The 17,298-nt window shown below is 37.9% G+C and overlaps 1 protein-coding gene across 1 annotated transcript in view; it reads right to left on the minus strand.

Moving 5' to 3' along the window:
• Positions 1-17,298, minus strand: part of syt1a (synaptotagmin Ia) — a gene marked incomplete at both ends in the record, with an annotated part of 93,448 nt that overhangs the window by 55,202 nt on the left and 20,948 nt on the right. The gene's annotated exons all lie outside the window — the stretch shown is intronic.

Here is a 17,298-nt window from a genome sequence, read left to right on the forward strand (position 1 = left end):
TACATTTTTTGAGGTCCAAAAAACATTTTTGAAAAAAAAAAAGAATTTTTGAAAAAAGATATATATATTTTTTCTTCTTCAAAAACGGCCCAAACTCGGGAAACTCTGGGTTGGCACAGGTAGGGTACCAATACAAACTCGGAAAACTCGGGATTGGCACCAAACAGGTTAAGCAGTGTTTGTGTTTGACGACAGACGGAACAACGAAAGATAAGTACCTCAAAGTTAAAATAACACTGATGATTTTACTGTGCACGCACGCACGCACGCACGCACACGCACACACACACACACACACACACACACACACCTGAAAGTGTCTATAGAAGGGGATATAATTGTAATCTTCAGTGTGGCAGCGGTAGCTCTGTGTACTGGCTCTGTCTCAGATAAGGAGAATCCTCAGCAAAGCTTTGAAGCAACGGCAGAGGAAATGAAGTGGATGTTTTTGAAACTCATCACTCGATCATAATCTGTTCTGAAATGGACACATTCCGAATGGTCACCAGTGGTGGAAGAACAAAGAAGTAATATGATTCTTTACTTAAAGCTATACTATGTAACTTTTCCAATAAAACAAATCTTAAAATTGTCCTAACTATTAAATCGCTAAAGTTTTAGAATACCCACTCTGTGAATTTCAGCCCCTAAAGCCTTCTGTAAATATGTTTTCTATGATCCTGGCCGGGGACCGGATTTCGCGGCAAAATTACGTCATCTGCATCCTTCCGTATACGTCGTCTTGCCGTCTTTTCAGGAAGTAGCTTGCCTCAACAGCAGTGTTTACTCTGGTGTAGGAGTCTAGCCTGTTACTCCCCAACGCCTGGTCGCAGAGGGACGCGAGACCCCTCTACGGATGTGTCTCGGCGAGGCGCAGGTGGACGCGGTGGTCTGCGGCCCCGCTTCGGTGGTCCGCGGCGACCCCGGGCGAAAAACGGCAGAAAAAAGCAATACTGCTACTGACCAATAGTTGAGCAACTTAGATAGTATAGCTTTAAAGTAAAAGTAGAAATACAACAATGTACTGTAGGAACACACATTTACTATATCAAAAAGGCCTACATTTAGTATTTGACTTGAGCAAAAGACGTGTTAGCATCTGTTGGCACCCAAGTACAGTACTTGAGTAAATCTACTTTCTACTTGCCATGAATAAGCCATATATCTCTTGACCTGGTGAAAGGCCAACACATTATGGAGATTACATTGAAAGCAGGAATGGCTTTTTAATGTTTGTGGATAAATTGCAGTGCCATCAGACTGACATGTGTGCCTTGTTCCAGGGACGTGCAGAGAATGTTAGAGAGGCAGGGTTTGACATTTCTAAAGGGGAATTTTGGCGAAAATATGAAAAATAGCAGACCTCCAAGCTCACAACACGCCACGTTGTGAGCTTGGAGGTCTGCTATTTTCGATTCCAATACTGGAGATGTGGCATAACGGCATGGATTTCTACACAGAGGGGGCAGTTCTTTCAAAATAAGATGCTGCATTCAAGTTCAGGAGAGTTTGGACAAGGCAATTCTCTTGAACGCTGCCTTCAGGTATGGAATGAAAAGGGGACATTTGCATTTCTTTCACCATAGTAAAAACTGCATTCATGGTCTGGAGAGGGCACTTTTTACAAACGGATAAAAGGGCGGGGGCTCGTGCCTGCCTTGTTCATTCAAGTCTAAACTCAGGAGCACTAAGTGGCACCTTTCGGTCCAATACTGCAATCCATAAGATTTAATCTGTGACTGCTCTCCCACGCAGAAGATTCCTACCACTTGTGCTGGGGAGGTATTGTGCTTTGAGCTCCAGGTAGTACTACTTGTCAGCCAGTAGTAGTCCTGACCTTGGGTTAAAACTTTGATCAATTTATCAATAACGTTGTACTCTCTAAACAAGTTATGGATTGCAGCTTGCACGCACGCACGCATGCACGCACACATACAGCTCCTGCCAACCCCCCCCCCCCATCTCTGCAGGTTGCTCATCATGTGCACCTCTCATCTTCCAGCAGGCGTACATTATTCTGTTTGATTGCAGAGGCCTCATAGCTGGAGGATGAGGTATTTGATTGAAGGCTACTGTAGCTCTGGGCCAGTGGAAAGAAACTATAAGCACATTTACACAAGTAGGCCTACGGTACTTAAGTACAATTTTGAGGTACTTTTACTTTACTTGAGCCTTTCCATTGTTCAATACTTTATACTTCTACTATATGAAAACTATAGTTACTTTGTAGATTTAGATTATTGTTACAAAACATGAATTAGTCTAATCATAGTATAGACTAGTATGGCGAACTACAAGCACACAATGATTCACATCACAATATTTTTAAGCTTGTAGATCAGCTGTTTTTGAATAATTTTGCAAACGTTTGCAAAGGAATGCGATGCAAAAAAATATTATTGAACTCAAGTCCCCTTACCAAAAAGTAGTATACTTACGTATACTCTGAGTATACTTGTTATGAACTAAGTATACTTTGTCTAAACTAATACTTTGGTAAGTATACTTTTCTGTTTACTTAAAATGTACTATCAGGAATATACTTAACAAAAGTATACTTAGTTTATACTGACGAGTACACAGCAAAAGTTTAAGTATACTTTTCCTTCATTTCAAGTGCAGCCTATATTCTATAGTACTAAGTACAAGTAAATCAAAATGTTCTACCTGCCTGAATGCAACATGGAGTGTTCTTATACAGTATCTGGCTTGTGGGTGTATACTTGTATATTTCTCAAACTGGCTGCTTGAGGTAGTTGCCCTACACTGTGCACCTGTAGTGCTTATACTTGAGGTATACTAGATTTATACTTGAACTGCACTATTTTCATACATGAAGTATACCATTTATATAGTCCAAACATACTATGCGTGAACTTAATGTACACTACTCTTTTACTTGCAGTGTACTTGAATTGCACTTTTCTTATACTTGAGGTGTACCATATTTATTTACACAAAATGTCTATACTACAAACATACTATGCGTGAACTTAATGTACACTACTCTTTTATTTGCAGTGTACTTGAATTGCACTTTTCTTATACTTGAGGTATACTATGGTCAAACCTCAACTACACTATTTTTAAACTTGCACCATACCGGTTATATACTCTAAACATACTGTGCGTGAACTTAATGGACACTACTCTTTTACCTGCAGTGTACTTGAATTGCACTTTTCTTATACTTGAAGAATACCAGTTATATACACAAACCATACTGTGCGTGAACTTAATGGACACTACTCTTTTACTTGCAGTGTACTTGAATTGCACTTTTCTTATACTTGAGGTGTACCATATGTATTTTCACAAAACATACTATGTGTGAACGTAATGTACACTACTCTTTTACTTGCAGGGTACTTGAATTGCACTTTTATTATGCATGACGTATACTACGATTGTACTTGAAATGCACTATTATATACTCCAAACAAACTATGCGTGAACTTAATGTACACTTGCAGTGTAATTGAATTGCACTATTTTCAGACTTGAGGTATACCATTTATATACTCCAAACATACTATGCGTGAGCTTAATGTACACTACTCTTTTATTTGCAGTGTACTTGAATTGCACTTTTCTTATACTTGACGTATACTACATTTATACTTGAATTTCACTACTTTTAAACTTGAATAGCACTTTTCTTATACGTGAGGTATACAATGGTCATACTTCAACTGCACTACTTTTAAACTTGCACCATACCAGTCATATACTCTAAACATACTGTGCGTGAAGTTAATGGACACTACTCTTTTACCTGCAGTGTACTTGAATTGCACTTTTCTTATACTTGAAGAATACCAGTTATATACTCAAACCATACTGTGCGTGAACTTAATGGACACTACTCTTTTACTTGCATTGTACTTGAATTGCACGTTTCTTATACTTGACGTATACTACGTTTATATTTGAACTGCACTATTTTCATACTTGAGGTATACCATTTATATACTACAAACATACTATGCTTGAACTTAATGTACACTACTCTTGTATTTGCAGTGTACTTGAATTGCACTTGTGTTATACTTGAAGTATACTATGGTCATACTTCAACTGCACTAATTTTAAACTTTCACCATACCGGTTATATACTCTAAACATACTTTGCGTGAACTTACTGGACACTACTCTTTTACCTGCAGTGTACTTGAATTGCACTTTTCTTATACTTGAAGAATACCAGTTATATACTCAAACCATACTGTGCGTGAACTTAATGGACACTACTCTTTTACTTGCATTGTACTTGAATTGCACGTTTCTTATACTTGACGTATACTACATTTATATTTGAACTGCACTATTTTCAGACTTGAGGTATACCATTTATATACTCCAAACATACTATTCGTGAGCTTAATGTACACTACTCTTTTATTTGCAGTGTACTTGAATTGCACTTTTCTTATACTTGACGTATACAACATTTATACTTGAATTTCACTACTTTTAAACTTGAATAGCACTTTTCTTATACGTGAGGTATACTATGGTCATACTTCAACTGCACTACTTTTAAACTTGCACCATACCAGTTATATACTCTAAACATACTGTGCGTGAAGTTAATGGACACTACTCTTTTACCTGCAGTGTACTTGAATTGCACTTTTCTTATACTTGAAGAATACCAGTTATATACTCAAACCATACTGTGCGTGAACTTAATGGACACTACTCTTTTACTTGCATTGTACTTGAATTGCACGTTTCTTATACTTGACGTATACTACGTTTATATTTGAACTGCACTATTTTCATACTTGAGGTATACCATTTATATACTACAAATATACTATGCTTGAACTTAATGTAGACTACTCTTTTACCTGCAGTGTACTTGAATTGTACTACGTTTACATTTGAACAGCACTATTTCATACTTGAAGTATAACGGTTATATACTCAAAACATACTATGCGTGAACTTAATGGACACTACTCTTTTACTTGAATTGCACTATTCTTATACTTGACGTATACTACGTTTATATTTGAATTGCATTAATTTTAAACGTGAGGTATACCATTTATATACTCAAAACATACTTAATGTACACTACTCTTTTACTTGCAGTGCACTTGAATTGCACTTTTCATTTACTTGAGGTATACTATGGTCATACTTGAACTGCACTACATTTAAATTTTAAGTATACCATTTATATACGTAAAACATACTATGTGTGAACTTAATGTACACTACTCTTAAACCTGCAGTGTACTTGAATAGCACTTTTATTGTACTTGAGGTATACTAAGGTCATATGAACTGCACTACTTTTAACCTTGAAGTATTCCATTTATATACTCAAACTATACTGTGCATGAACTTAATGTGCACTACTCTTTTACCTCTAGTGTACTTGAATTGCACTTTTCTTATACATGAGGTATACTACGTTTATATTTGAACGGCACTTTTTTCATACTTGAAGTATACCATTTATATACTCGGAACATACTATGCATGAACTTAATTTACACTACTCTTTTACCTGCAGTGTACTTGAATTGTACTATGTTTACATTTGAACAGCACTATTTCATACTTGAAGTATAACGGTTATATACTCAAAACATACTATGGGTAAACTTAATGGACACTACTCTTTTACTTGAATTGCACTATTCTTATACTTGAGGTATACTATGGTCATACTTGAACTGCACTACTTTTAAACTTGAAGTATACCATTTATATACTCAAAACATACTAGGCGTGAACTTAATGGACACTACTCTTTTACTTGCAATTTACTTGAATTGCACTTAGCTTATACTTGACATATACTACGTGTATATTTGAACTGCACTATTTGTATACTCGAAGTATACCATTTATATACTCAACACATACTGTGCGTGAACTTAATGTTCACTACTCTTTTACCTGCAGTGCACTTGAATTGCACGTTTCTTATACTTGAGGTATACTATGGTCATACTTGAACTGCACTATTTTCATACTCGAGGTATACCATTTATATACTCAAAACATACTATGCGTGATTTTAATGTACACTACTCTTTTACTTGCAGTGCACTTGAATTGCACTCTTCTTTTACTTGAGGTATACTATGGTCATACTTGAACTGCACTACTTTTGAATTTGAACCATACCAGTTATATACTCAAAACATACAATGCGTGAACTTAATGTACACTTGCTGTGTACTTGAATTGCACTTTTCTTATACGTGAGGTATACTACTTTTATACTTGAAATGCACTATTTTAATACTTGAAGTATACCATTTGTATACTCAAAACATACTATGCGTGAACTTAATGTACACTTGCTGTGTACTTGAATTGCACTTTCCTTATACGTGAGGTATACTACTTTTATACTTGAAATGCACTATTTTAATACTTGAAGTATCCCATTTGTATACTCAAAACATACTATGCGTGAACTTAATGTACACTAGTCTTTAACTTGCAGTGTACTTGAATTGCAAGTTGTTTATACTTTACGTTTATACTTGAACTGCACTATTTTTATACTTGAAGTATACCATTTATATACTCAAAACATACTTGAATTGTACTTTTCTTATACTTGAGGTATACTATGTTTATACTTGAACTGCACTATTTTCATTGTAGCGACGGGGTGCAACTAATTGATATTCTAACACAGTTCTGCATAAGTATTGTAATGGTTAAAGAAAAACAGAGTGTGAAATATTATAGCTTTGGAAATGGAGGACTGTATATTTTGGAGTTGAGGTTATGCCCACCACAGGGCTCCAGTCAAAGAGCAGTAATCAATGATGACACTTGATGGTGTTTTATGTGGTTTTTATAAAGGAGGTAGTTGGCGGACACACACATACACAATGATGAATGGTATCTGAAAATATAGAAATAATACATAAGGATAAGGAGACAATAAACAATATGCAGTAGTAACCTACACAAACATAGCATATTACTGAAATGAGCCATGCACTCATGTGCCAGCTTAGACCCAGCATGCCCTCACACACAGGTTAGACTAGGGCCTGTTAGCTTAGCCACTGAAGTTTAGCTAGCAAACACAATTACAAAAACAAACTTTTTAAACCATACACAGATCAATTCTGACACAATGAACTGTTACCACATGAACCATTATTGCTCTGCAGGACAGAAAACAACTCACTTTGTCAAGAACGCATTCTTATGTGCATATGTTTGTGTGTGGCTGCACTCATGCATGTAAACAGTTGGGGTCCTCTGTTCTAGTGGTGCCCAAACAACTGCCTCAACTAAAGTGTCACCTGGGTCCTGATCAGAGGGTACCTGAGGCATGCCTGCTCTAAATGGGGACAATAAAGGTGGTGATGGGGAATTTTGTACACAGAGTGTAACAAAGGCATTTAATGAAGTTGGGGGGGGGGGGGGGGGGATGTTTGGTGTTGCTGAACTGCCTGTAGATTTCACTCTGAATGTGTAGACTTGCCGGTCCCATTATACACCTACAAATGAACAGATAAAGCACATTAGTTATGGGAGTCAACAGTATATACTTTGAATTGACAAGAGGAATACCAAGATTTGTGAAGATAATGTAAAGCTGTTATTTGTAAAACCCTTACCTTTGTCTGTTCTCCTCCTCCCAGGGTGGTGTTCGGGCAAAAGAGTTCCCTCTGGGAACACGCACCCTATTTATAGTCCTGGGAGGGTGAAGCCAAGTGGGAAGTGGATAGAGGGGAGATTGAGAATGATTCTAATGCATTTAATAATGTATGGTGGGTGTACACATTTAGTGGGCATAGTGGTAATTGGAGATATGAATTAAAGGAGCATTTCCATGTGCTAGTGTTTTAAGTACTTTTGTATTATAAAATGCATTAGAATAATTCTCAATCTCCCCTCTATCCACTTCCCACTTGGTTTCACCCTCCCAGGACTATAAATAGGGTGTGTGTTCCCAGAGGGAACTCTTTTGCCCGAACACCACCCTGGGAGGAGGAGAACATCAGACAAAGGTATTATCTTCACACATCTTGGCATTCTACTTGTCAATTCAAAGTATATTACTACTGTTGACTCCCATAACTAATGTGCTTTATCTGTTCATTTGTAGGTGTATAATGGGACCGGCAAGTCTACACATTCAGAGTGAAATCTACAGACAGTTCAGCAACACCAACCCCCCCCCCCCCCCCCAACTTCATTAAATGCCTTTGTTACACTCTGTGTACAAAATTCCCCATCACCAGCTTTATTGTCCCCATTTAGAGCAGGCATGCCCCAGTGAGTTGTTTTCTGTCCTGCAGAGCAATAATGGTTCATGTGGTAACAGTTCATTGTGTCAGAATTGATCTGTGTGTGGTTTAAAAAGTTTGTTTTTGTAATTGCTAGCTAAACTTCAGTGGCTAAGCTAACAGGCCCTAGTTTAACCTGTGTGTGAGTGCATGCTGGGTCTAAGCTGGCACATGAGTGCATGGCTCATTTCAGTAATATGCTATGTTTGTGTAGGTTACTACTGCATATTGTTTATTGTCTCCTTATCCTTATGTATTATTTTTATATTTTCAGATACCATTCATCATTGTGTATGTTTGTGTCCGCCAACTACCTCCTTTATAAAAACCACATAAAACGCCATCAAGTCTCATCATTGATTACTGCTCTTTGACTGGAGCCCTGTGGTGGGCAGAACCTCAACTCCAGAATATACAGTCCTCCATTTCCAAAGCTATAATATTTCACACTCTGTTTTTCTTTAACCATTACAATACTTATGCAGAACTGTGTTCGAATATTAATTAGTTGCACCCCGTCGCTACAATGAAAATAGTGCAGTTCAAGTATAAACATAGTATACCTCAAGTATAAGAAAAGTGCAATTCAAGTATGTTTTGAGGATATAAATGGTATACTTCAAGTATGAAAATAGTGCAGTTCAAGTATAAACGTAGTACGTAAAGTATAAAAAACGTGTAATTCAAGTACACTGCAAGTAAAAGAGTAGTGTCCATTAAGTGTCCATTAAGTTGACGCATAGTATGTTTTGAGTATATAACTGGTATGGTTCAAGTTTAAAAGTTGTGCAGTTCAAGTATGACCATAGTATACCTCAAGTAAAAGAAGGGTGCAATTCAAGTGCACTGCAAGTAAAAGAGTAGTGTATATTAAATTCACGCATAGTATGTTTTGAGTATATAAATGGTATACCTCGAGTATGAAAATAGTGCAGTTCAAATATAAACGTAGTATACGTCAAGTATAAGACAAGTGCAATTCAAGTAAAAGAGTAGTGTCCATTAAGTTCACGCATAGTATGTTTTGAGTATATAACTGGTACGGTTCAAGTTTAAAAGTAGTGCAGTTCAAGTATGACCATAGTATACGTCAAGTATAAGAAAAGTGCAATTAAAGTGCTCTGCAGGTAAAAGAGTAGTGTACATTAAGTTCACGCACAGTATGTTTTGAGTATATAAATGGTATAGTTCAAGTTTAAAAGTAGTGCAGTTCAAGTATGACCATAGTATACCTCAAGTATAAGAATAGTGCAATTCAAGTACAAGAGTAGTGTCCATGAAGTTCATGCACAGTATGTTTTGAGTATATAAATGGTATGATTCAAGTTTAAAAGTAGTGCAGTTCAAGTATGACCATAGTATACCTCAAGTATAAGAAAAGAGCAATTAAAGTGCACTGCAGGTAAAAGAGTAGTGAACATTCAGTTCACGCACAGTATGTGTTGAGTATATAAATGGTATACCTCGAGTATGGAAATAGTGCAGTTCAAATATAAACACAGTTTACGTCAAGTATAAGACAAGTGCACAGCAAGTAAAAGAGTAGTGTACATTAAGTTCACGCATAATATGTTTTGAGTATATAAATGGTATACCTCGAGTATGAAAATAGTGCAGTTCAAATATAAACGTAGTATACGTCAAATATAAAACAAGTGCAGTTCAAGTAAAAGAGCAGTGTCAATTAAGTACACGCATAGTATGTGTTGAGTATATAAATGGTATACTTCAAGTTTTAAAGTAGTGCAGTTCAAGTATGACCATAGTATACCTCAAGTAAAAGAAGAGTGCAATTCAAGTGCACTGCAGGTAAAAGAGTAGTGTACATTAAGTTCACGCACAGTATGTGTTGAGTATATAAATGGTATACTTCGAGTATACAAATAGTGCAGTTCAAATATACACGTAGTATATGTCAAGTATAAGCTAAGTGCAATTCAAGTACAATGCAAGTAAAAGAGTAGTGTCCATTAAGTTCACGCCTAGTATGTTTTGAGTATATAACTGGTATACTTCAAGTATAAGAAACGTTCAATTCAAGTACACTGCAGGAAAAATATTAGTGTACATTAAGTTCACGCAAAGTATGTTTTGAGTATATAAATGGTATGAATCCAGTTTAAAAGTAGTGCAGTTCAAGTATGACCATAGTTTACCTCAAGTATAAGAATAGTGCAATTCAAGTACAAGAGTAGTGTCCATGAAGTTCACGCATAGTATGTTTTGAGTATATAACTGGTATGATTCAAGTTCAAAAGTAGTGCAGTTCAAGTATGACCATAGTATACCTCAAGTAAAAGAAGAGTGCAATTCAAGTGCACTGCAAGTAAAAGAGTAGTGTACATTAAAATCAGACATAGTATGTTTTGAGTATATAAATGGTATACCTCGAGTATGGAAATAGTGCAGTTCAAATATAAACGCAGTTTACGTCAAGTATAAGACAAGTGCACAGCAATTAAAAGAGTAGTGTACATTAAGTTCACGCATAGTATGTTTTGAGTATATAAATGGTGTACCTCGAGTATGAAAAAAGTGCAGTTCAAGTATGACCATAGTATACCTCAAGTATAAGACAAGTGCAATTAAAGTGCACTGCAGGTAAAAGAGTAGTGAACATTAAGTTCACGCACAGTATGTTTGGAGTATATAAATGGTATACTTCGAGTATAGAAATAGTGCAGTCCAAATATACACATAGTATATGTCAAGTATAAGCTAAGTGCAATTCAAGTACAATGCAAGTAAAAGAGTAGTGTCCATTAAGTTCACGCCTAGTATGTTTTGAGTATATAACTGGTATACTTCAAGTATAAGAAACGTTCAATTCAAGTACACTGCAGGTAAAATAGTAGTGTACATTAAGTTCACACATAGTATGTTTTGAGTATATAAATGGTATACTTCAAGTTTAAAAGTAGTGCAGTTCAAGTGTGACCATAGTATACCTCAAGTATAAGAATAGTGCAATTCAAGTAAAAGAGTAGTGTCCATGAAGTTCACGCATAGTATGTTTTGAGTATATAACTGGTATGGTTCAAGTTCAAAAGTAGTGCAGTTCAAGTATGACCATAGTATACCTCAAGTAAAAGAAGAGCGAAATTCAAGTGCACTGCAAGTAAAAGAGTAGTGTACATTAAAATCACGCATAGTATGTTTTGAGTATATAAATGGCATACCTCGAGTATGAAAATAGTGCAGTTCAAATGTAAACGTAGTTTACGTCAAGTATAAGACAAGTGCACTGCAAGTAAAAGAGTAGTGTACATTAAGTTCACGCATAGTATGTTTTGAGTATATAACTGGTATGGTTCAAGTTTAAAAGTAGTGCAGTTCAAGTATGACCATAGTATACCTCAAGTAAATGAAAAGTGCAATTCAAGTGCACTGCAAGTAACAGAGTAGTGTACACTAAGTTCACGCACAGTATGTTTTGAGTATATAAATGGTGTACTTCAAGTTTAAAAGTAGTGCAGTTCAAGTATGACCATAGTCTTCCTCAAGTAAATGAAAAGTGCAATTCAAGTGCACTGCAAGTAAAAGAGTAGTGTACATCAAGTATGTTTTGAGTATATAAATGGTATACTTCAAGTTTAAAATTAATGCAATTCAAATATAAACGTAGTATACGTCAAGTATAAGAATAGTGCAATTCAAGTAAAAGAGTAGTGTCCATTAAGTCCATGCATAGTATGTTTTGAGTATATAACCGTTATACTTCAAGTATGAAATAGTGCTGTTCAAATGTAAACGTAGTACAATTCAAGTACACTGCAGGTAAAAGAGTAGTGTACATTAAGTTCATGCATAGTATGTTCCGACTATATAAATGGTATACTTCAAGTATGAAAAAAGTGCCGTTCAAATATAAACGTAGTATAACTCATGTATAAGAAAAGTGCAATTCAAGTACACTAGAGGTAAAAGAGTAGTGCACATTAAGTTCATGCATAGTATAGTTTGAGTATATAAATGGTATACTTCAAGGTTACGAGTAGTGCAGTTCATATGAACTTAGTATACCTCAAGTACAATAAAAGTGCTATTCAAGTACACTGCAGGTAAAAGAGAAGTGCACATTAAGTTCACGCATAGTATGTTTTACGTATATAAATGGTATACTTCAAATTTAAATGTAGTGCAGTTCAAGTATGACCATAGTATACCTCTCGTATAAGAGAAGTGCAATTCAAGTAAATAAGTAGTGTACTTAAGTATACATCTGAGTATATGAATGGTTTATTTTAAGTAAGGGAATAGCACAATTCTAGTGTATGAATACAATAATTTAAGTATACTCATATATACTTCATGTATACTTTAAGTAAACTTAGAGTTTACTCGAGTATACTCAAAAGTGGGCCAATTCAGATTACTTTTAGTACGGTAGGTATACTGTAAGTATACTAACTAGTACACTAACTAGTACATTTGTTAGTATACTACTTGTACATAAATATCAGTATACTTGTACTTAAAGTATACTTAAGAAATATACTCAAAGTTGACTTAAGTATACTTAGAAAAGTAAACTTGAAGTTTACTACTTTTTGGTAAGGGTCTCCATGGTGTGACAAGTCAATAGGGGGTGAACTACTCCTTTAAAGTCCCTACTACCTCTATGGTCCCGACCCACTGTTTGGGAAACTGTGCTTTTCACCACTGGCTGAAAGTAGGTCAGGGCGGATGACTGGATCCCCCTGCTCTATGGCTTTCCTATGGTGAGCTACTGTATGGTCAGAGGCAGCCAGAGTGTCAGTGCAGGGGCGTCACAAGGGGGGCAAAAGTGGGACTGAGTTACTAGGGCCCAAGGTGGAGGGGCCTTAATTATTTCATGCTTTAACCATTGAAAAATAGCAGATATAAAAGCTCAAGGCCGCGCTGCGAGCTTGTAGATCTGCTATTTTTGAAAAGTCGTGAAAATGCATGCGTGCAAATCTTTGAATATGTATTTTTAAGCGAACATTTGTAACTAAAATGTTGCTTCTAAAAGCTTGCAGCGCGGCACTCGGTGCCGCGCTGTGAGCTTGTAGATCTGCTATTTTTCAAAAGTTAACGCACAAAATAATGCATTCCCAGTCTAAATGGGTTAAACATTCATGGGGGGCCCGCAGTGAATCCCTGTACCCAGGGCCCAGAATTTGGTGCGACACCCCTGGTCAGTGCACTGAGTTCACTGTCACATTGGGTGACAGCTATCATCCATTCATTATGCTGGAGCTCCACTGCAGTGGCGTAAAGTAACTAAGTACATTTACTTAAGTATTGTACTTAGGTAGGTTTTTTAGGTATTTGTACTTTACTTGAGTATTTCCAATATTCAGTAATTTTACTTCTACTCCACTACATCTCAGAGGCAAATATTGTTGCGACAGTCAGGTACTTTAAGTACATTTTTATGCCAATTCTTTATACTTTTACAGAAGTATATTTTAAATTCCGGACTTTTACTTGTAAGGCTGAAGCCACACCAAAGTACCTATGAGGGTGGATTCCCAATTCAATGCATTTCAATGAGAATGGAGCGTTGAGGTTTTCGTAAAAAAAAACAAAAAAAAAACGCTCCATTCTCATTGAAATGCATTGGTGGAATGGGGAATCCACACTCATAGATACTAAGTCTTGCACCTGATTCGAATGTTATCATCCGATACCATCGGAGATTATCACGTCTTATTAGTCGATATTATCCAGCTAGTAGGGCCATACTCTGCTGACTGAAGCGCTTATTAGCCGAGTGTATCGACAAGCTCTAAAGACAAATCCCTATAGTGGGATTTGAAACGACTACCGTGGGTTTCCCAGCCACCTGGCACTACCGCTCAGGCCACATGATCCACAACAGAGGCGCGCCGTCTCAGGCGACCATGAGCCACGTGAGACACCACCGTGCGAGCGGGAGCGAGCGAGTCGCCGTGTCGAGCGTTGCGACGGTGGCATGAGCCGACTCAGCGCTGTTACAGAGTTATATGCCGTTATGGACAGAATAGTATATATTGACCAGGGGACTGCTTCTGCGTCCGAATGCGGCTCAAAGGTACAGCGTTAGTATCCACGTTGTCAAAGATAACACAAAAAAAGGGGTTTGTTTGGCCAGCCGCTCGGTAGCTCTGTAAGTAGAGTAACGTGGCTACTATAACTATGGTCTGGGATCGCGTCCCGCTGAGGAGAGATAACTATTCGAGTCAAGATGTGTCGGCGCATGCGCACTAACACTCTGACCGACTCAGTCGGCAGAGCATGGCCCTTCTTCTTCCTGGATAATATCGGGATAAGTGATAATCGCAGAGGATCAGCCTAAGGGCCCGGTCATGTTAGAGGATTTCAATGGGAATCCGCTCCACTCCCATTGAAATGCATTGGCGGAATCCGTTTATCAGCTAGAAACCATACTTTGGTGTGACCGACCGTGCCCTAACAGAGTATTTCTACAGTGCTGTATTAATACTTTTACTTAAGTAACAAAACGTGAGTTACTTTTTGCACCAAGGCACCGAGGTCACCATCACATGGGGTGACAGCTATCATCCATTCATTACTACTGTAGCTCCACTGTGGAGCTTTATTACTGCTGTAATCAGGGACCTCATAGAGTAGGCTGTCACTGCATCGCACCCCCATGACAGATGGAGTCTGTGAAATGTAATATTGTCCCCGTAATATTGGTTTTCACATAATGACTCATAGCCTGTTTGTTTTAATGTCTACTTGTGCTCTAGAAGAGTGAGGGCCTGGAACGGTACCGTACATTTGTACAATTTAATTTAATATGTGTAATTATTATCTGTATAATTACTGCAATGATGATCACATAGTATTGCAGTTGTAGCTCACAGAGTTATTGCCATTGTGGTTTGCACAATTATGATCCTTATCCTTTTAATCATCGAGGAGACCCCCAGCTGTGTCCGTTTGTGCAAATGCCAAATGACATGTGGTTCACAAAATGTTCTGCATCAGGGCCTGCATCTGACCTGTTAAAACGCCATGCATTTTTAAAGCATGTTTATTTTAATGATCAATCAGTCGATTGTGTTCAGCAGTTCAGGCTTGGATCAATGGAACAAATACAGTATACTTTTAAGGGTGCCATGCAATTATTCCGACCACCCAATTCTCCGACCCGACCACCTAAACCTAACCTTAACCCTAACCCCAACCTCAGTAAAACTAACGCTGGTGAATGCTAACCTGGTGAAATGCTAACCTGCCGATGCAGGAGAATGCTAACCTGGTCGAACCAACAGGAGGTCGAACCAATGCTCATGTCCCCTTTTAAGTTCCTATTCATCTGTATCACAGTTTTTTTTTTTTTTTTTTTTTTACTCATTTAATGCTGTGTGACGACTTTGGTCGGCTATTTTCGGTGCGCGATACCACACTGAACTAAGCGTAATCAAGTCAATACTGGAGATGTGGCCATTGTGGCGTACCGTAAGGCAGGGGTTTTCAAAGTGGGTGACGGGGCACCCCAATATTTATGGGGTGCCCTGAGACAAAAAAGTTTGGGAACCCCTGCCGTAAGGCATGGATTTCTATACAGAAAGGGCAATTATTGTAACATAAGATGCTGCATTTAAGTTCGGGAGAGTTTGGACAAGGCAGTTCTCTTGAATGCTGCCTTAAGAGGGCATTTGCATTTCTTTCAACATAGTAAAAACTGCATTCATGGTCTTGAGAGGGCACTTTTTACAGGTGGATAAAAGGGCAGGGGCTCAAGCCCCCTTTGATGTCTATGTGTGCACGTGCCTGAGCCTGTGTGTGTGTGTGTGCGCGCGTGTGCGTGTGTGTGTGTGTGTGTGTGTGGTGCTTGGTGATGTGGGGCTGTCAGTAGTGTTTATAATGGGGAGCTAGCCAGCGCAGTGAGGGACAGGCCTGCGTTCACGCACTGCTTCTATTATCTGTCACACAACATCTGGGCTCCTCTGCTCACTCACTCTCTGCTCTTTAAAAGCCACTCACTGGAAACGGGAGCAGATGGATTTTTGCCGGGAGCATATTCCATCAAGGTGAAGAAGAAGAAGGAAAAAAGAATGAAAAGGAAAAAAAAGGCACACTACTGTACTTTAGAAGAGCATTGAATCCCGAGGCATGTCTTTGAACAACGCCTCCGCGATACAAGGTTTAGCCTAACTGCTATGATACTCCCTTGCCCTGCATGATCAATGAGAAGGATCATGACGAACGGCGACGATGGTGCAGTGCCGGTTCTAGGACTCAGGTGGCCCTATGCAAGATTATTTTAGGTGGGGGTGGCCCCCTACTGGCCCCCCACTGAAGGATGCGCACACAGTGGGGGACCAACTAAAATAATCTGCATCGAAATGTCCTTTTTGGAGGCATATTGACTTGCTCATGAATCAGCAGCTAGGCTTAGAGTGAAGTTGGGGATTATGGGGAAGGAGGAAGGGGGAGGGCATATTAAAATAATAACGCTAGTTTTTGGATAGGGGATACATGACGTAATGTAATAATATGTAAAAAAAAAAATCTTCTTCCTGGTTGTGGCCTTATCGACTGCTTAGATTGCTTATGCCAAGAACCGGCCCTGGGATGGTGCAGTTATACTGCAGGCAGAACTCTGTTTACACAATGCTGTACCCCCTCCAACTGTATAAACACTCCCCATTTTCAACTGTCTTTATTATATTTTGACAATGTAAAAGTATGTTTTCTCATGACAATAAAGCTCCTTCGGATGTAATTGATTCAGAACCTTATGCACAGGGGTCATCGCCATGTTGGCTTGTGGTGGACATTTTTGTCAAAATTTAATTTTTGCCACGGACATAAAAATGATAAGACAATAATATTACCAAAAACACCAAAGAGATATCCCTGAATGACCATAACAGGTATATAACACATATCACTGTTATGGGGTCCTTGCAAATAAAACATTTGAGAACCACTAGTACTAGTGAACTCATAATGTGCCATAGTGTCGTACTTAATAAGTGTCATAAATATTCTGAAGAGACTGGAGACTGTCGACAGTCTTGGGACTTATGAATCA

The sequence above is a fragment of the Nannobrachium achirus genome (assembly GCF_963921795.1).
Source record: "Nannobrachium achirus genome assembly, chromosome: 23".
Lineage (NCBI taxonomy): Eukaryota > Metazoa > Chordata > Actinopteri > Myctophiformes > Myctophidae > Nannobrachium > Nannobrachium achirus.